This window comes from Lepus europaeus, chromosome 2 (genome assembly GCF_033115175.1).
Source record: "Lepus europaeus isolate LE1 chromosome 2, mLepTim1.pri, whole genome shotgun sequence".
Lineage (NCBI taxonomy): Eukaryota > Metazoa > Chordata > Mammalia > Lagomorpha > Leporidae > Lepus > Lepus europaeus.
This window is the reverse complement of record NC_084828.1, coordinates 13,861,670-13,882,699: the sequence shown is the minus strand read 5'-3', so window position 1 is coordinate 13,882,699 and position 21,030 is coordinate 13,861,670. Positions and strand designations below refer to the sequence as shown.

The 21,030-nt window shown below is 42.8% G+C and overlaps 1 long non-coding RNA gene across 1 annotated transcript; it reads right to left on the bottom strand.

Moving 5' to 3' along the window:
* Positions 1-3,407: 3,407 nt before the first annotated feature.
* Positions 3,408-18,683, bottom strand: LOC133747210 (uncharacterized). The gene is made up of 4 exons (XR_009864292.1): positions 18,432-18,683; positions 5,541-5,703; positions 4,397-4,540; positions 3,408-3,683 (listed from the first exon to the last, which is right to left on the bottom strand). It is a non-coding gene; the product is annotated as an uncharacterized LOC133747210 (long non-coding RNA).
* Positions 18,684-21,030: the final 2,347 nt, after the last annotated feature.

Sequence of the window (21,030 nt, the reverse complement as noted above, 5' to 3'; positions counted from 1 at the left end):
CCTGTTTACAACTCAGTTATGGATCCAGCTGGTAGGCAAGTTATAGCTGGTAACATAACAAGGAATAAAAGCTTGGACCACGCTGCCAGACAAGAACCATGACTAGTTGGAATAAGCAGAGAAAGGAGGAAACTGCAAACACAGTTAAGCTCTCCTGACCAGTTTGTCTTATTTCTTGATATTTAATTGTAAGACATCAAAGGAAGAGCATGATGCACCCTAAAGAAGGGAACAACATCACCTAGAGATGGATTAAGTGACAAATGAGACTTTGTATCCTTTTGGAAAGAGAGAGTTGGCAGGTTTTGGGTTATTTGAGGGATATTTGCATAATACTAGAAAGTTAAAGATGGGTTTCAAAAAGGCACGAATGGATGCCAACTTGACTAGGGGTGGACTGTGTAGTTTTATGTCAACCTGCCCCGTGGCACCATGGCTTCCAGAGTTCCCTTCATGGAAGTGTGAGCCAGATGTGGAAGGCAGATGTGAGCAGCAGCTACCATCCTGTGAAGGTCGCCATTGTTAGATGCCATGAGGACAGAGACAGCGGTGCTGGCAGATCCCAGCTCTCATCCTCATTCTTCCTCCTCTGTATCTTAACACAGCCTTGCTGCCTATGAGTGTTCGCTGTGTGTCCACCAGGAAACTGTATGGATGAAATCAGCGTTTAGGTCAGTGAGCTTTGGAGAAAGCAGATTGCCCTTGGCAGTGTGGTTGGGCCTCAACCAATCAGCTGATGGTCTGAGCAAAGCACAATGGTCAGCCTCCTTGGGTAAGAGGCAGTTCTCCAGGGGACGCCATTGAAATCACTGACTTCCTGGGTCTCAATCCTGTTGGCCCCACACTGCAGATTTTGGACTTCCCAGCCTCCATACTCTTATGTGCCAAATTCTTATAATAAATTAAATTAATCCAGTCAGAGCCTTGCTTCCCTGGAGAATGCTATTGCTCTTGCAAGCCTATAGGCAGATGTGGAGGTAACAGCCATCGTGGTCATCTCCATCAGGTCTCTTTCCCAGACAACTTCCTAGGCAGTCACCCCTGCCTTCTCACATCTACCATGAGCTCTGCACTGGCCCATTTGCACCAGCATTTTAGAAAGCCTGGCTAATGCCATTTCTCTGACCCTCCAACTCTACCTTCCAATCCCTTACATCTCCTTCCATAACTGCTCCTTTCATAATTATGTAGGGCCTTATTCCCATAACAAATCTTATTCTATAAAACTCATAATGGTTCTGCTTTGTTTATTGTATGGCTAATGTCACCGTTCCTTTAACACTGAAGAAAATGTGCTAATATTCTCAGCATAGAAAGTACTGCATGAACACTGTTACATGGTTCTCCTGTCCTGTCAAATTCATTCATTAGGAACATATGCACTGGGTGCCTACCTTGGGTCAAGTGCTATTCTCACAGAGCAGATTGAGGAGCACAGGGGCTGTGATGAGAAGATCGTCACTATGTGGCCCTGAAGGGAAATTGCAGGGGAAGCTTTCAATTCATTATAAAGAACTTACATGGGGCTTGGTGCTGTGGAGTAGCAAGTAAAGTTGCCACCTGCAAAACCAGCATCCCATGTGAGTGCCAGTTCAAGTCCCAGTTATTCCACTTCCAATCCAGCTCCCTGCAAGTGCACTTTGGAAGGCAGCAGAAGATGGCCCAGGTGCTTGGGACCCTTGTGGGAGACCTGGATGAGGCTCTCGTTGCAGCCATTTAGGGAATGAACCACTGGATGGAGGATCTCTCTCTCTCTCTCTCTCTCTCTCTCTCTCCCTCTTTGTAACTCTGCTTTTCAAATAAATACATCTTTTCAAAAAAAAAAAAAAAGAACTTTGCACAATCACAGCCCACTATGGAAAAGAATTACCTCCCATCTAAAGCAGTGAGGGTCTAGAACTACAGAAATCACTTAGCGCTCCCCTGCCACAGAGGCTTCACAGACACTGGTGCTTGAGTTACGGCTCTGATTCATTGTAACATATTGTATACTATCAATGCGCCTCGGAGATTCCATATTCTCTCCAATTCTGAAGTATAATAGCACTATAATCATCTCAAAATCACACCATAGGAAAGACAAATGATGTTTATTGCTTACCATATGCCAGGAAATATTCACTAATTTATAATCCTCCCAAAGCTCCAAATAGTAAGTTTTCTTTGTCCCTACTATGCAGGTAAAGACAATGAAATTAAGAAAGTCATAATGACTTATCCAAATTTCTCAACTGCCAAGTAGAAGAAAGTAAGATCTTTCTGACTCTATGTATTAAACGGCTTTTCATTACTATAGCAAAATGCCAGAGGCAGGCTAACTTTATAAAGAAAAGAAGTTTGCTTGGGTTCATGGTTTTGGAGATTCCCAGTCTAATGATTGTATAGGCCTCGCTGGTTCAGTCTTTGGTGGTGACAGTCTTACTGGCAGAATCCATAAGTGACACAGTGCATCACATGATGAGAGACAAGGAACACCCACATCTGTCATTTGTGTCTGTTTCTGTCTATGTGGTGTCTTATAAAGATACCAGAATTGAATCTAATGACCTGATTAACCACTTCCCAAAAGCCCCATTTCTTTAAAAAATTTTTTTTAATTTATTTGAAGGGCAGAGGACACAGAGAGAGGGAGAGACAAAGAGAGAGAAAAAGATCTTCCATCTGTTGGTTCCCTCCCCAGATGGCCTCAATAGTTAGGGCTGGGCCAGGCAAAAGCCAGGAGCCAGGAGCTTCTTCCAGGCCTCCCACGTGGGTGCAGGGGCCCAAGGACTTGAGTCATCTTCTACTGCTTTCCCAGGTACATTGGTAGGGAGCTGTATTGGAAGTGGAGCAGCTAGGACTTGAACTGGTGCCCATATGGGATGCCAACACTGCAGGCAGCGGCTCAGCCCACTATGCAAAGGCCCCACTTCTAAACACCATAACTAAATTAAATTTCCAACCTCTCAGTAACATTAAAGTAAAATCAAAGCCCTGTATGAATTCAGGGGCCACATCAAACCACTGCATCCCAAAACACACATATGTTTTTTCTTCTATATTAGATCATCTCAAGTTCCTGCATTAATATGTGAAAATAACAATAACTATTATTATAATATTATTATTCATAAGTATATCTATTATAATATTCATTTTCAAGATAATAAATAATAATTTAAAATAAAATCTTTAATGTATATCATAGAATATATATTTATTGAAGACATTAAAATAGTAATGATGCATCATTTACTGAATGTTTTGTATGTTCCCATCAACCTAAGTGCTTTAGAATCTCATTTAACCCTCATGGGAACCCTGAGAAAGGAAATGTTATTTAGTCTTGTTTTACTGATGAGAACAAAGAAAATCAGAGAGGCTAAGAAGTGTTTCCAATGTGTTGCTCAGCTACTAAGAAGCGGCCAGGCTGGAATCCAAACCCTGCTTTGGCTGACACTAAAACCCATTCTCCATGTGCTTGGTACCCCGCCATTCCCTCCTTTGGCCTGAAGCAGGGGACATGACTTGCTTACTGTGTTTTCCAAGGTACTTGTTCCTTCACCTGTATGATCTGAGATTATTTGCTGCTCCTTCTTTCCCTAAAACCGTAGCTTGCTTGTTTCCATGACAGTTTGTACTTCCAGCACCATTTAAAAATTAGGAAAACTCAGCCATCAGGGCATTTCCACATGAGAGATTGGCTGAGCAAAAAAAAAAAAGACATGTTTTAGAATACTTAAAGTACAGAGAATGACTTACTACTATCATTCATTGCAATTTAGGTGATCTAAGACATTTCTTTTACTTTGCTCAATCAAACACGCATAACTAGCTGACTTTGCTGCTAGCTATGATTCAAATCTGTAGAGGACTGTGTTTGCCCATAAACTGCTAACGGTGGCAGTATGAGATGTTTAAGACAACCAGGTATATAAATTGCCTCATCTACAATCAAGGAGAAAATGACGGAAGCGTTTCTATGTGGACCTCTGAAAAGACATAGGCTCGTCTGCTATTTGCTCCTGTTAACAACATCAGCTCCAAAACTGAAAAGTAAAATTGAAAGGAAGAAAATTGGTTTCCAGGGGAAAGGAAAACTACCTTAGTACCTATGATTCATACATAAGGAGAAACATTCACATAAACTCACAGTGGGGGAGAAAGAAAGTAACATCTATTCCAGGGTTTAATATGTACTAAGAGCTTCACATACCTCTCACAACAACTCTAAGAGACACATGTTGCTACATACATCCAGATTATAGAGGAGTGAGTTGCCAAAAGAAAAATCCAAATTTATAAACCCCTCCAATTCAAAAGTCCAGGCTTTCCCACCATATTATACTGATTCTACATACAACAGTACGTAAACCCTCTTGGAAACTCTGAAACGGTTGCAGGAGATATCATTTACCTTTTTAATGTAACAAAATGAAAATGAAGCCGTGCATCTCAGAAAGGGTTTTTAGGGTGATGTTCAGCCTGTATCAGTTGTCTTTCTCCAGCATTTGTTACTCAGTTCAAAAGCATCCCCATGTCCCAGCTTCAATAAAATTTCCTGGGAAAATTTGAAAGGCATTGCAAAAGTGAACAGAAAAAACAACTGTGCTGCTAGCTGTCTGGAGGTGATATCTATCATTCCTGGAACCCCAGAGCCCATCCTGCTTGATTTGCGAACTACCTTTACCTCTCCTTGGAGAACACCCTCGCCAGGCTGGGGGTTTTGATGAAGTTGTCAGTCAGGATGCCATCCCCTCCCCTCATGCAGGGGAGATAAACCAGGCCAGATTCCCCCCACACCCACCTGAATTCAACATTTGTGCACCAAGCTTCCAGGAGAGAAAACAGCTGGAGAGAATCATCCCAGAGGTGATTCCCACAGACGCTGCCCGGTTTTTCTCTCAAGCTCTGCCTGGGCTCTTGTCCCACTTACAGTTAGTCAATAAACTTTTCCTCCCGCATCCTTCCAATACATTTTGTTATTTTTATTTCACTTTGTTAGCTACAGTCAGTTTCTGTTGCCAGCAACCAAAGTTCTGAACCGATACATAGAGCCCCAGTAACACATTTTCACATCACTGCCTTTGGCAAGATTGGGTTCCTGAAGCCTGCAACTCCTTCCACCTGTGCTTACAGCAGGTGCACGGCCATGATCAAGTTGCTGCTGTCAGCTAATCCCGTCTAAGATTATAATGACTGACAAGAGCTAAAACTATCATCTGCTGAAACATTTAAGTTCAGTAGAAAGCACAGGAAAATGTTGCAGACACAGAATGAGACTTTATTGTGGGATTTCAGATGTTCTAAATAAAATATCTACAGGAAGCCATTCTGTCTCATGTGAACAGGGTCATCCAGGTGCCTCTACCCCAGAATAGCTCTATGATTTATGGAATCTCACATGCAAGGAATCTCTGTACCGATTTTTAATTAACCAGCACTGACCACGAAAACTAATGTTCTATCAGTCCCTGCTCTTCCATGCATAGAGATAGAGCTGTTGAGTTTAACTTAAGAAGAAAAATTGCAAAGTTTTTTTTTAAAAAGATATCACTTACAAGTTATCCTGCAGACTACTCAGATTTTAAATTCCTGGGGTTGAAGCGTCACTGCATTGTCTCTCATGTCTTGTTTTGTCTTTGCAGGCTAACGAGGCAATCGTGGCAAACTGCAATCCATGCCTTCTCACAGATGTCTCATTATGTCTCTCTACAGAGCATGCTTTTTAACCAAAGACAAGAGAAATTGTCATTTAGTATCCTGTTTAGGCTGCAGGTGAATAAAGGGCTGGAGACAGCTGTGTTTCCTCAAGGGCTTCCAATTGAAAAGGGTTGAGGTTGTCCTGAGTTTCCCAGGCTTTATATAATCACATTCCCTCCATCTAAAAACTCCAGCTACAACACTATCCTTTAAACACCATTCATCGCTTGTGAAAGACTCAAATCAGACAACTGGAACTGATTTTGCAAAGTCAGTTCAAAATACTTTAGGATCTGGACCCCAAACATTGCAGATTCTCAATTTTCCAATTTGTTCTCCCCAAAACCCTACCTGGAAAATTCTATTCAATTAAATACTTCCTGTCCTTGGATTCACAGGTCGTTCTCTTCTTCCATGAAAGGTTCTATGACCCACAAACCTGGGCAATGCATCCCTCCCCTAGAATCCATCCCAAAAATCGCAGGAGCCTCTTGAGGCATTCACAGCTGGCCACACACACTCTGACCTCTAGGGGGAGCTCAATGATACTCTCCTCCATATAGACAGCTTTTTGAAAAAAGATAAAAAGAGAAACGTCTTCCTGGCAAGGTCTGATGTTATGAAAGCACAACCGAGACGCTAAGATTATGAGGAGCAGAGACAGATGATTAACTGGAAGGATAAAAAAAGAGGTGGGTGGTCTGCTTAAACGAATTTCCTTCTCTTGTGTGTGGCACAAGCTAAAAGTTAAAATTATGTTAAGATTAGTGTTTGGGGACGAACACTGTTGTGTAGCAGGTGAAACTGCATCCTGCAGTGCCGTCATCCCTTATGGCTGCCAATTCAAGTCCTGGTTGCTCCTCTTCTGATCCAGCTCTCTGCTATGGCCTAGGAAAGCAGTGGAAGGTGGCCCAAAACCTGCCCTGCACCTGCATGAGAGACCCAGAAGGAGCTCAGCCCAGCTCTGGCTGTTTCGGCCATTTGGGGAGTGAACCATCGGATGGAAGACCTTTCTCTCTTCTCTCTGCTTCTGCCTCTCAGCAATTCTGCCTTTCAAATAAACAAAGAAATCTTAAAAAAAAAAAAAAGATTAGTGATTGGACAAAGAAATGATCAATGTTTGAGATGGTGGAAATACAATACCTGATATTGTCATTACACATTGTGTATATGTATTTAAATGTCACACTGTACCTAGTGATAAGTATAATTATTATGTGACAACATCCAAGATATATAAAGTGTTTTCAAAACTCAACAATAAAAAACTCAGTTAAAATATGGCAAAAAATGGTTCCGTGGGTATAGTAATATATCATAATTTACCTAATTATACATTTCAAATAAATACAGCTTATTATATGTCAACTATATCTTTTTTTAAAAAATGGGGTTTTTTAAAATGAAAAAAAAATTAGCATTTAGAACACCTTGACCTGACTCTAGTCTAAAGAGCCCTGGAAGCTGGGCAAGACTAGCACGAAGGGCTGCAGGGCCCAGAGAAACTAAGTTTCTTGCTTGCAGGGTCCTGTAAGTGTCCCTTGGTGTTGTCTGGAGCCAGGTGTAGCCTGTAGGAACATTCAGGGAGCCCTCAGCTCTACTTCTGGTCAAATATTCTTCTACTAAAACTTAGCACCTTGTGTAGTGAGTTCTCTATTTTGGACTCTCCCCAATTTTACTAAGAGATTGGAAATTTAAATTACGCTAATAGTTCGGAAACATCTTGAAAAGAATCTTTACCTCCCCAGCTTCCAATTACCATGCCGCCTACATGATAAATGTGAAATGTGTGATTGTTTACATTAGAAAGAATCACTAGTTTTTAAAAATCACAGATAGAAAAAGAAACAGCCTAGCCCAAAGATTCTAACCAACAAATATCACAAACAGTTTGATAAAACCATGCACAGAGCAGAACTCACAGCCAAATTGTTTCCCCAGACTAGGAGCACAAGCCCCAAGAGGAAAGAGACCTGGCCTCTGGTTCTCACCTTTGTACAGACACAGACGAGAAGCTCCAGACAAGTTCAGCTGTCAGTAACTCACAAGTTAGCATTTGATCCCTCCTACATTAGTTTACTGTTGGTATTGTAACAAATTACCACAAATTTGGTGGCTTAGAAGATGCCAATGTGGGCCGGCGCCGCGGCTCACTAGGCTAATCCTCCGCCTTGCGGCGCTGGCACACCGGGTTCTAGTCCTGGTCGGGGCACCAATCCTGTCCCGGTTGCCCTTCTTCCAGGCCAGCTCTCTGCTGTGGCCAGGGAGTGCAGTGGAGGATGGCCCAAGTGCTTGGGCCCTGCACCCCATGGGAGACCAGGAGAAGCACCTGGCTCCTGCCATCTGAACGGCGCAGTGCGCTGGCCGCAGCGTGCCTACCGCGGCGGCCATTGGAGGGTGAACCAACGGCAAAAGGAAGACCTTTCTCTCTGTCTCTCTCTCACTGTCCACTCTGCCTGTCAGAAAAAAAAAAAAAAAAGATGCCAATGTGTTACCTTACAGTTCTACAGGTTGGAAGTCCCTAGGCTTAAAATCTCTGCATTAGGAGGAGGATGTTCATCCCCCATCCTCAAGGAAAGAATTCATTTCTTTGCCTTTCCCAACTCCTAAAAGTTGGCTCATGGCTCCGTCCTCTGTCTTCAAAGCCCCCCAGGATGGCATCTTGGACTCTCTCTGTCTCAGACAATCCTCTCTCTCTCATAAGGATAATTATGGTTATATTCTGTTTAACCCTAATGATCAGGATAATCTTCCCATTTCAAGATCCTTAACCTAATCACAACCTCGAGGTCTCTTTTGCCATGTAAAGTGGCACCATCAAAGGTTTCACCAACTTGAACACAGACATTTGGTAGCTGTTATTCTATCTACCACTCCTTTGGACAGAAACACACATACAAATGGCTATGTAGTCAGGTTAGACACTTGTGTAGGGTCCCAGTGCTGAAACGTAGGGTTTATAGTTTGTGCCATTACTCCCCCAACAGAGATATGAGACAGCAAAGGCAAGCCCCTCAATTCCCACCTTCTGGCAGAGAGTGGAAACACAACGGGAAAAACCTGCCTCTCCACCCCCCCTCACCCTGGGCTACACCTACAAAGTTCATTGTCAACTGAATGCATTCATCAAACAAATGCTTATTTGTCAGAAGCTTATGAAAAATCTTTTTTAAAGAAAATCATCACTGTCCCAATTAATCTTCGAAAGAAACATGAATTTTCATACCAAATGATTACTGAAAACTGGGGTCGCCTATATTTGTTTTATCTAGCTCAGCATCCTGAATCCCACTTAGAAAGCTGCTGCTCCATGACTGCTTTGGGTATTGGCTCCAGAGACAAAATATTGGGAATCCTCCCATGCCAACCTACCCTATATGACCAGGTTTTGAACAAAAGAAGGGATATAGGAGAGGAGAGAAGAACAGAGAGAGGGAGGAGGAAAAGAGAGAAAACAGGAGAAAGGATGGGATGAAAATTTTCTTGCCATAATTCCCAAGGATGCAAATACTTGGGCAAAGTTTGTACCCTGTTTCTTGGGGAGTACAATGCATTGGATAGGGAAGTAAAACAGCAAATAGAAGAGGGATCCTTACCCAGCTTCCACCTGAAGCACACTTTGCCTACTCACATGGTCAGGCTCCAGTTGCTGCAAGAACGCTAGATCCTCATGTGAGAGGGAAGGGGAGCAATTGGTCTTAGACTCATTCCCTAGCTCTTGCCTCTCATTGGTCCCCAGTGATCCATGTTGCACTATCTGGGCAGCTACAGGAAGCCAGAGAGCATACCCTGCCTGGCCCTTGCCTCTGTGTCACTTCTGAAGTAACAGGAGGGTCAGAGCCTTGCAAACCAGGACTTGGTCAGCTCCCAGTCCATACTCAACTGCCCTATTGTTTCCTGAGCTGCTTTGCAGGACAGACTGGGGCCTCAAACCTTCCCAGTTTAAGTCTTTGGCTACTGCAAAAGACTTAGGGCCTCAGCAACCGTTTTAACAACTTACTCTCTAGAAACTAGGCTATGCTTGCATCTTGGCCAAGGCACAAGACTCTATCACTTGAGCACTGGCCCTGCTATGCTCACAATAATGGTCATGGCAGTCACAATGCATAGTGACAACCATGCCCTGTGATGTGGAGGAAATGAGCCAGGGACTACAAAGCCAGCTGAGCATCTGCCCAGTGAGTCCTTGCCACAAAGGAATTCTAGTCTAAGACTTGTTGAAAAAATAAAAATAAAACTATGTAACAAGAAATCTTAGGCTTAGCAAATCAAAGAGGCACATAAAATTGGCCCTTATTCCAAACCCAAGTACATAACAAATTACGATATAAACACAGAGAGTTTTGGGGACTTCTTGGGAAGGAAACCTCCCCTGGGTCACAGAATGGGTCAGCAAAGCAGCAGTTCTCAGGGCTGGCATTGTGGTGTAGCCACCTGCAACACTGGTATCCCATAAGGATGCCAGTTCAAGTCCTAGCTGCTCCACTTCCAATCCAGCTCCCTGCTAACTCACCTGAGAAAGCAGCAGAAAATGGCCCAAGTGTTTGGTGTTTGGGCCCTGGTCCAGTCCTGGTGTTTGTGGCCATTTAGGGAGTGAACCTGCAGATGAGAGATCTCTCTCAGTTCTCTCTCTCTCTCTCTATCCATCCCCCTCTCAGGCTGTAACTCTGCCTTCCAAATAAAGAAATACAAATAAAATAAATTTACAAAAGCAGTAGCTCTCAAGCTCAGCCATGCAAGATGGCAGCAACATGATCCTGTTGTGATCAACCAATGAAGGAGATAATTCCAGGCAAGGTTCCAATGAATCTACCACCCAGCCTGGGAGAGGTAAGTACTGGATTCATTGGGAAGCCGGAAATGCAGAGGTCATTCAAAGTAGCAGAAAGGACCTATAGATGGGTAACAGTCATAGTGCAAGAGGAATAAAAGAGACGTGTTTTTAAGAGGTCAGTAAGGCTGGGGAGTATCTTCAGAGCAAGGCTGGAGAGCTGGGACATCAATCAGTGGCTCGGAGGTGGGCAGGGAAGGGTTATCTGCTGAGGAACGTCACATGTTCAGGTTTTTAGGTGGTAGTCATCCTATCAGTGATGTGAAGAGGGAGACAGAGTGTGGAAGGAGAGGCAATCCAGATTCTAGAGATGACGGAAAGAAGATGGAGCAGAGTGGGTTTGATAACGGGAGCAGGAAGAATGAGAGATGACCCTGCTGGTCTCGGGGAGCACATTACAGACAGCCACCAACAGGCCTCATTCCCTCCTTCTCTTCCTGCATTGACTACACAGAGCTGTGTCAAGCTCTCACTGTGGGATTGTGCTCACCTCAAATGTTCTAGACAAGTGTGACACTTAACAATTCGCTGTGACTTCAGGCTGACTCTCAGAGATGGAGGGTGCATGAGAGAGCACAACCAGCCCAGCCTTATGTTCCACATCCCCTTCCTAGTCACAGAGTAATGTCACTTGGCACTTCAATTTTCAAGGGACTCTCGGAGATTTCTTGCTAATTACCACAGAGGACCAGGCACTGAAAGAAGCAGCAACACGGATAACAGCCGCAGTCAGTGCACTTGGGCCCAGTCGTGGTGGCTGAGTTAAAATAAAATGCAGGGGACCTGGTCCTCTGCCATATGGCATTAGACCTATACGTGCAAACAAGGGAACTGGTGAATTACTTTCAACCCAGTGAAATTAACAGTTCTCACAAATGATGTCCAAGCTGGGATGGAAAAAAATAACATTTAATATAAAGGAAATAGGAAATCAGGCATGCAAACACTTATAGGATGCAGGTCTATATGAGCTATGTGTTTGCCCAAGGACCTGGAGACCTGAAAAGGTTATCATATAGCTTCTATTTTTAAAATTTATTTTATTTATTTGAAGGGCAAAGTGACAGTGAGGGAGAGACAGAAAGAAAATGAGATCTTTCATCTGGTGGTTCACTCCCCAGATGGCTGTAATGACCCCAGGGATTGGGCCAGGCCAAACCCAGGAACCTGGAACACCATCCAGGTCTTCTAACTGGATGGCCAGGACCCAAATACATGGCTAATGTTCCATTGCTTTCTCATGTGCATTAGCAGGGAACTGGATTTGAGCCAGAACTCAAACTGGTGCCGTGATAGGGAATGGCATATGGCAGCTAAACCTGCTGCACCACAACGCTGGCCCCACACATGGTTTCTTATTGTCTGTCAGCCTGTTGTTAAGGTAGGATCTAAGAAAAATGGTCTAAGGCAATTTTCTGTCTTCAGAACCAGTGACTTTTCACTCTCTAGAATCCATATCCCACTTGCCTGGGAACCCCTCCTTCCCATTTTGAGGCATCTGAGTTACAAATCAGTTCCTCTCGCTGCCTTCAAGTCCACCCTCTCCCTCCCTTTGAAGGTTCAAAGTCGAGTTTAGATCTTTTATGGGTATGCTGTGGAATTTGTCTCCAAAGCATGGCTTTAAGTTAGGGCTTAAATAATCAAAGAAAGAAATTTAAGGTCTAGAAGGAATGTCAGGAGAACATTCATACAGTTTCTGGTATAGTGGGTTGAATGGTGGTCCCCCAAAAGAGGTGTATTTATATCCTAATTCTCAGAATCTGTGAATGTTACCTCAATCAAGGGAAGGATTTCTGCACTTTGATCAAGTTAAGGACCTTCAGATGGAATCTCCATATATTATCCAAGGGACCCTATACCAATGCAACTGCCCTGATAAATGTAAGGTAGATGGATTCCAATTCAATCCCATCAAGGTGGCATGTACCAATGCCATCTCACTAGTCAAAGTGATCAATTTCTGTTCACAATTGATCAAATGATAAGAATGAGTCATAAATAAGACTAGTGTCTGCTAATACTAACTGATAGAATTAAAAAGGAGAGAATGATCCAACATGGGAAGCTGGATACACAGCAGACTCATAGAATGGCAGATGTCCTAAACAGCACTCTGGCCTCAGAATCAGCCCTTAAGGCATTCGGATATGGCTAAAAAGCCTATGAGAGTATTTTAGGCATGGAAAGCCAAGACACTTCGGAAAAAAAAAAGACCTAAATGAAAGATCTCTGTGAATGAAATCCCAGCGGAAAGAACAGGTCATTAAAGAAGGAGGTACCTTTCTCTGAATGGAGGAGAGAACTTCCACTTTGACTATGACTTTGTCTAAATAAGATCAGAGTTGGCAAACTCAAAAGGCTTCCATAGCCTTGGCAACTCATGACAAGAGCCTCGGGTGATTACTGACACCATAAACAAGAGTGTCAATTGTTAAATCAACAACAGGAGTCACTGTGCACTTATTCCCCATGTAGGATCTCTGTCCTTAATGTGTTGTACGTGTGAATTAATGCTATAACTAGTACTGAAACAGTATTTTACACTTTGTGTTTCTGTGTGGGTGCAAACTGTTGAAATCTTTACTTAATATATGCCAAATTGATCTTCTGTATATAAAGATAATTGAAAATGAATCTTGATGTGAATGGAATGGGAGAGGGAGCGGGAGATGGGAGGGGTACGGGTGGGAGGGAAGTTATGGGGTGAGGGGAGCCACTGTAATCCAAAAGCTGTACTTCGGAAATTTATATTTATTAAATAAAAGTTTTTAAAAATCTTAAGGTAGGTGGAGACTTGAGACAGAAGAGGAGAGGACAATGTGACCATGGGTCGGGGAGACTGGAGTGAGATAGCTGCATGCTCAAGAACACCCACATCAACCAGAAGCCACAGCCTTGGCAACTGGAAGCAGAAAGATGCAAGGAAGGGAGCAACCACTAGAGCCTCTGGAAGGGGCAGAGCCTGACGACACCTTGATTTCAGAGTTGTGGCTCCCAGAGCTATAAGATAAAACATTTCTGTTATTTTTAGCCACCCAGTTCCTGTTAGTCACAGAAGCCACAGCAAGCTGCTAAACCTGTTTTTTTTTTCTTTCATTTTTTTAAATTTTATTTAAATGATAAAAGCTTCATGTATTTCATACATATTGATTTAGGAACATAGTGATACTTCCCACCTCAGCCCTTCCTCCTCCTCCCTCTCGCATTCCCACTCTTAATTTTTACAAAGATCTATTTTCACTTTACTTAGTGCTAGTATAGTAGAGTAAAATATCTCAAAAAATAGTATGAATTTTTAAAAAAACACTGCTTTTCAACAGAAGAAATCTTAAATGTCCTTTTCACTCCTAAACATTACATTTCAGGTACTTTATTAGTTACCTTGGATCAGGGGAAATACATGATATTTGTGTTTTGGAGATTGGCTTATTTCACTAAGTATAATAGTTTCTAGTTGCATCCATCTTGTTGCAAAAGACAGGATTTCATTTTTGTTTTACAGCTGAGTCATATTCCATAGTGTGTATATATATCATAATTACTTTATCCAAACAACAGTTGATGGACTTCTGGGTTGATTCCATATGTTAGCTATTGTGAATTGCGCTTCAATGAGCTTAGGGGTGCAGATAACTTTCAGATGCTAATTTCTTATGTTCTGGGTAAATTCCCAAGAGTGGGATGGCTGGATCATATGATACATCTATTTCAGTTTCTGAGGTATCTTCCATACTGTCTTGCACAGTGGCTGTACCAGTTTACATTCTCACCAATAGTGGATTAGGGTAGCTTTTTCCCCACATTCTCACCAGCATTTGTTATTTGTTGATTTCTGTATATGAGCCATTCTAAGTGGAGTGAAGTGACACCACATTGTGGTTTCAATTTGCACTTCTCTGATGGCTAGTGGTACTGAGTATTTTTTCTAGTGTCTGTTAGCCATTTGAATTTCCTCTCTTGAAAAAGGCCAGTTCATGTCTTTTGCCCATGTCTTAACTGGATTGTTTGTTTTGTTGTTGTTTGGTTTCTGGAGCTCTTAATTCTGGATGTTAACCCTTTATCAGTTGTAAAATTTTGCAAATATTTTCTCCCATTCTGTCGGTTGCCTCTTCACTTTGCTGAGTGCTTCTTTGGAAGTACAGATGCTTCTCACCTTGATATAATCCAAATTGTCAATTTTGGCTTTGATTACTTGTGCCTCTTAGGACCTGGACTATATTTCCCTATTCTCTTCTTGCCTGTAGGGTTATGATGAGATGCTGGCTGTTAGTCTAATTGGAGATCCTCTGAAAGTAATCTGGCATTTCTCTCCTGTACATTTTAGAATCTTTCTATAGGTTTTACTGTGGAAAATTTGAATGTATCATGGTGACGATCTTTTCTGATCATGTCTATTTGGAGTTCTATGTGCTTCCTCTACTTGGATTTGTCTTTCTTTTTTTCTTATTTGTTTTTCCTTGGATTTCTCCTCTCTTTTCCAAAATTGGGGAAATTTTCTGTTATTATTTTACTAAAAAGGCCTTCTAATTCATTCTTTCTTTTCACAGTTTCAGGAATTCCTAAGACCCATGTTTTGGGTTTTTTGATAGTATTCCCTAAATCTACAACACTGTTTTTAAGTTTCCTAATTTCTTCTTATTTCTTGTTTTTTGTTTTTTACTTTTTGGTTGACTGAAAGATTTCCAAAGATTTGTCTTCTAGCTCTGATATTCTCTCTTCTGCCTCACAAAGCCTGTTTTTATTTTATCTATTGACTTCTTCATTTCTAATATTTCATTTTGATTTCTCCTTAAAATCTCAAATTCAGTGGGAAATTTTTCATTCATGTCATTTATGGTTTTCTTTAGTTCATGGATTTGCTTCTGATTGCTTTTGAGTAATCCTATGATTAACTATTGGATCTCATTTCTGGCATTTCCTCAGTCTCTTCATTCACATTCTAATATTGAAAGGTTGTGTTCCTTTGGGGGGATCCTGATGTCTTCCTTACTCATGTTTATTTAATTTATGCATTTTTTAGGGATTTCTGGAAATGGTTTTTTTTTTCCCTCTGATTGCTTTTATCTGAGTTCTGCATCTGTGGCTTAGTGACATGTCCACACTTTCAATGAACTCCAAGAGGTAGATGGTGGGTGTGGCCAGGGAGCTCTGGTCAAGGCTCCAGAGTAGAGAAATTATCCAGGGTTACTCCCAAGTTGGGTGTGGCAGGTCTCTTTTTTTACAGAAGTGGGGGAATGGTCACCTCTGTTGATGTGATCACCCTCTCCCTCTCTTCCAAGCTGAGCAAAATGCCTGGGTGTTAGCCCCCAGTGTGTTCAACAGTCATCCATGCCACTGTATCAACCACACAAATGCACTGGGCAGTCCTCACCGTGAGCACAGTCTCCACCGAGCTTACCTGTCCCAAGCAACCGAGGAGAACTCCAAATGTGACTGCCCAGGGAGCCAGCTATACCCTGCACCTTCTCATGTAATTGCTGAGTCTCTACGGTCTCAGGACGCATGGATCCCACAGTTGCTGTGTGCAGAGATTTGAGTCTGCCCTGCCAGTCTGTCCAGTCAACAGAGAGGCAGATGTTCCCAGAGATAGCTCCACGTAGGCATCTTGATCCTGGCAGGCGTGGGGCACCTTACAGTTCTACATGGGTGCCCAACCACCTCCCAGCCAGGCTCAGAGTCAGTGGGAACTGCGAATTTTTCCCTCTGCTGCAATCTCTGGATTACACACATATGCAGGAGCCATTGGCCAAATGCTCTCTCCCTGCCACTGCACTGCTGTCAGCACTGCCAAGAGGCATCCTGCCTCAGCCGGCTGCTGTGCGCGCACACAAAGGCTTCCGAAGGTGCCACCCAAACCTAAAATGATGCTTGCCCTTTCTCAGCTTGCACTGTTGTGGAGAAGTTGGGGTGATATAAACGTGCCCCCTCTACTTTCATTGAGTCCGTGGGCAACCGCCAGCCCCCAAGGCTCCTATCAGGACTCACACCATGCTCTCCTTCCAGCCATTTCACCACAGGTTGCTGCAGTCCTGTTTCACCTCCATCTCCAAGCTGCCACCAAGTTGCCTCCTGCTCTGGCTCTTGGCTGCTGCAGTCCTTCATATTTGTGCTGTGTATCCACACCCTCCACACAGGTCCATGGCATTCCTCTTCCTCTTGTAGGATTTCCACTGTGGTTTTTGTTCCAGTTCTCTGAGAGTGCACTTCCTACACTTTTATTTCCTCTTTTTTTGTGTGCTAGCCTAATGTAGTATGTCATTCCCTAATCTGTCATCTTGAAAACCTATTTTTTTGTTTTTTATTTTTTATTTCATAAATGTGAATTTACAAAGTACAACTTTTGTATTGTTGTGGCTTCCCCCCCAACCTCCCTCCCTCCCGTGGCCCTCCCCTCTCCCACTCCCTCTCCCACCCCGCCCTTCATCGAGTTTCATTTTCAATTACCTTCATATACTGAAGATCAACTTAGTATATACTAAGCAAGGAAATCCTATTTTTTTTAAAGCTGTACAGTTAGTAAATATTTCGTGTACTGGTTATGTGTTTCTGTCTTCCATCACCAATCTTGAGGGCAAATTCCATCACTGACATATTTGTGGCTCAAACTTCTAGCCCAGAGTCTCATACATTCATAAGTCTTGGTAAAACTGCAATGTTATGCTCATTCCATCTCATTTTCAGTATTATGATTTTCTGGCATTCCCAAGTCCCAGGAAAACAAAATTGCATCAGCTAGACCTGGTTTTCAGAGGACACTTTTTAAATCACTATTGCTAATTTCTTCTACCTACTACCCTGAAAGGACACAGCAACACCACCCTCCCACTGCCACCTGCTATGCCACACACATATGCCTGTGCATGTTCACCACATGACCCCTGACCCCAGATTCATCCATATGAAAAGTTTTGTTTCTATGTCATAGAAGGTTTAGGTACAGAGGTCTTGTTGTAATGGCTGGAAAGAGAGGATAAGGAGCTCACTGGAGCTGTTTGAAACCATCTTAAAGACACAAGGGAACATAAGGTTGAGATTGAAAGCAGCACAGGAAAGAGCAGAGCTGAGGGAAGAGAGAAGGACAAGCAGGCATTTGGCTTCGTGGTTAAGACCCTGGAGTCACATATACATAGCTGGCTTTGGTACCTGGCTCCACTTCCAACTCCAGCTTTCTGCCAAGGCACACCTTGGAGGCAGTGGTGAAAGTGTAAGCCATTGGATCCCTGCCATCCATACGGGCAACCCAGATTGAGTTTCCAATTCCTGGCTTCAGCCCTGGCCCATGCCCTGCTGTTGTGGGCATTTGGAGAGTCGACCAAAAAAATAGACATTCTCTGTCTGTCTCTGACTCTCTGCCTTTCAAATAAATAACAATAAGTAGGTAAATAAAGTTGAAAATTCAGTGCTTATCAAAAAGTGTATATCTAAGGATACACAATTTTTTCCAAAAAGTTCTTGCCCAGTTATTCCTAGATTTAGATTTTTTTTCCTCAGCATTTGAGGAGTGAACCAGCAGATGGAAGCTTTCATATTTTTCTGTCTCTCAATTAAATAAATTTGTAAAAATAAATAAATAAAAGCTACGAGAGAGAGAGAGAGAGAGAGAGAGAGAGTGAGAGAGAGAGAGAGAGGCCATGCCTGGTCATCCTTGGAATCCTTGCTGTTTTCAATGAAGTGAGACAAACACTTCCCCCCTTTAATTAAGTGGAGTAGGTTGATTTTGTTTCATAGCTGATGTAGATTCAGAACCCAAAGAAACCCAGACCCAAAGAAGATAACAATGACTAAGCTTTTCTGGGAGAACAACCTGAAAACCAAGATTCATTTGAGTGAGGATTCCCATCATTTTTTGCATTTTTTATTTTGCATTTAAAATTAGACTGAGAAAAAGTGAAGGAACAAATCAAAACATTCCTTTTACCTTGTGGTGCAGTTTTCTATGACTTCACCCGAGTTCTGGCCACTGTGTTGTTGACTGATCCCGTCATTTCAGCTCAACATCAGTGATTAAATCTTGCTTCCAATCAGCCTCTCTAGCCAATCTTCCGGGCTTCACGGAAACGTTGTACAAAGTAATAGTCCTGTAGCCATGAAACAGAGGAGCAGAATGTGCTGAACATGCAGGTTACTAGGTGGGGACACTGCTTCATGTCCTAACAATGGTCTGCTCACATTCCTGTTCCCTTGTGGCAGATTCTGTCCAAGCTAGGAGCAAAGATACTAATAATGGTTGAGATCTGTAGAGTGCGTGACAGTTTCCAAAGCACTTTCCCACTTACTTTGTCATCAAGAGACCACTCCCTATATCCCTTTATAGTGTACCAGGACGAGAAGATATTCTGCCTGGCACCAATGAGAAAACTGAAGCTTGGTAAAGTTGAGTGACTTGTTCTGGATTAAACAGCTAGTGACCTTAAAACATGACTCTGTCCCTTCTAATGAACTAGTGCATCTGAGAATTCTTACCTTTGTTTCAATAAGAGAACACTGAAGCTTTGCTTCCACTCAGCTGTCTCTCAAATCATTGAACAAAGGTCTATAAGCCTGTCCTTTTTTTAGGATCTATGTATTTGAAAGGCAGAATAACAGAGAGAAAGAGGGAGAGAGAGAGGCTTGGGGGTGAGGGAAATATCTTCCATCCATTGGTTCACTCCCCAAATGGCTGCAATGACCAGGACTGGGCCAGGCCAAAGCCAGGAGCCTAGAACTCCATCTGGGTGTCCACGTGGGTATCAGGAACCCAGGAACTTGGGCTGTCCTCTGCCGCTTTCCTAGGAGCATTAACTAGGAGCTGGATCAGAAATTGAGCAGCCAGGACTCTCAGAGGAGGCAGCATTACCTACTATGCAACAATGCCTCAGACTTCCTTCTTGACTTGTTGGCTATAGGGGTAGGCTAACAGCTAACTCCCCTGTGGAATTCTAGAAATAGGAAAGGACTCCATTCCCAACTTCTTCCTCCCCACACCTGCTCCCACCACACCTGAAACTGGGGCAAAGGAACCTTTGATTTCTCTGTTAGAGATAGACTTTAAGGAGAAAATTTTAAAGAAGAGAATATCCTTCAGTCATTCACTGTTATTGTAAAAGGATCCAGCCACCTCCCCACCACACTCTAAGTGGGTATTCCCTGAGTTTGGTTGGTCAGACCATATCCCCACACATAAACACACACACACACACACGTGACACTCTCACCTCACCCCAGGAGCTGGGAGAAGGGGTTGAGAGAAATCCCGAACATAAAAGCCAGTAATCTAGATTTGCCACTTGCAGCCAGAATATTCTGAAATTGATTTGCATCTATTCTAATCATCCAAAAGTAGGACCCCTAAATTATCATTGGAGAAGTGAACTCCAGTTGGTTATTTCTGTTTGGTTGGAAACATAACCAAGACTAACTCTATTCAAGGCAGGGGCAGAATTGTCTAAATGATACACTAGGACTCAGGGTGAAGAATTGTCTATGGAAGAGATTAGTGTGTGTTTCAGCAACATCATTGGAGCTTGTCAGATGCAATCACCTTTTTAACTGAAACCTCCATGTTCTGTTCATTCCTCTATGGCCTCAGTGTACCCAGTGCAGTCATAAATCTTATCCAGGTCACATCCATTGGATGGAGTCAATCTGTGGGCACAGCAGAGTCCAAGGTACCAAGGAAAGACACCATTTACTTCCAAGGCAGGTTTGCAAAGGCTGGCTGGGGAAGAGAGCAGGTTGATGCTTCAAGTTAATGAGGAATGTTGTAATAACCAAAGTTCATGAGCCATCTGTCATGATGTTCCCAAGTTCAAGCACAAGGCCATGTGGTAATTGGTGTCTCCATGTGGGAGCAGAGAGGCAGAGAGAAAATTTAGAGAGTGAAGGGGATGAAAATTGGTGCTCCAGCCTCATCTTCCTGGGGAACCCAGCAAAAGCAGAAGGGTTTTGATATGGGGCGCAGGTGGAAGTGAGCGTGGAAGGGCAGAAAATGGTCAAAAGCAGGAAAAAAACTCAGCACCACAGCCGCCTACAGACCTGTGAACACAATCTGCCCCTCATAATCTTCCTTGCATTGATTTTTAATTTGTGTTGTGAAACATTCCCACCATACAAACATGGAAATGCTAGCACACTGAACTCAGGAACCCACTGCAAAGTCCACCAAACCCTCACTTTCCATGCTTGCTTCCCATCTCTGTTAAGAAATAAGCCATTCCTTCCCTGGACATAACCAATGCTCTGAAGGTGATGGTCACACCTATGCATGTTTTCCAATGTAAAGATAGTGTTCTTTTATACATGTTCAGACTTTAGTTGTCATCATATCGTACATATACACTATGGTCTGTATGTTCGTGTTCCCTCAGATGCATGTACGGAAATCTTAAAACTGAAAAGGGATAATATTAAGATGAGGGCTTTAGGAGGTTGGTAGATCATATGAATGGGGTTTGTGTCCTTAGGAAAGAGTCTCTAGGGAGTTTGTTTGCCCCTTGCTCCATGTGAGAACACAGTGAGAAGGTGCCATCTACAAGGAA